Source organism: Apaloderma vittatum, unplaced genomic scaffold (genome assembly GCF_000703405.1).
Source record: "Apaloderma vittatum isolate BGI_N311 unplaced genomic scaffold, ASM70340v1 scaffold24747, whole genome shotgun sequence".
NCBI classification, from domain to species: domain Eukaryota; kingdom Metazoa; phylum Chordata; class Aves; order Trogoniformes; family Trogonidae; genus Apaloderma; species Apaloderma vittatum.
The window spans coordinates 1,669-2,040 of NW_009724897.1; the positions used below are offsets into that span (position 1 = coordinate 1,669).

General features: G+C 59.7%; 1 protein-coding gene across 1 annotated transcript in view; it reads left to right on the forward strand.

Moving 5' to 3' along the window:
• The window catches only part of LOC104276412 (2-oxoglutarate dehydrogenase, mitochondrial-like), a gene marked incomplete at its 3' end in the record, with an annotated part of 2,822 nt that overhangs the window by 740 nt on the left and 1,710 nt on the right, over positions 1 to 372 (forward strand). The window lies entirely within an intron of this gene.

Sequence of the window (372 nt, forward strand, 5' to 3'; positions counted from 1 at the left end):
AACAGCTTAGATGAGCCGCAAGAACGGGCTCCCCAGTTACTGGGGAAGGTCGTTTTGCTGATTTTTCTCCCCGCGGGGTGAAGTGGGGTTGTGGGCCGGGTCACAGGTGATGCCACCGAGGGGCAAAATCTCACTTCTGGGATGGATGTAAAGGACTGGAGGGTCTGATCCTGGGCCCTTTGGGGAAAAGGAATTAAACGTTTGGGTGTTGAGTCATGTGCAGGGTCCAAGCTGCCCCACAGCAGCCTGGGACATCCCCTGCAGCGTGCCCTGCCGCGGGGAAACATCTCACACTGGGTTTCCAAAACGGGGCTGGTGCAGGGCTCCCAGGCACCGGTGACGCAGGGAGGGCTGCTGGGCAGGAAATCCCTG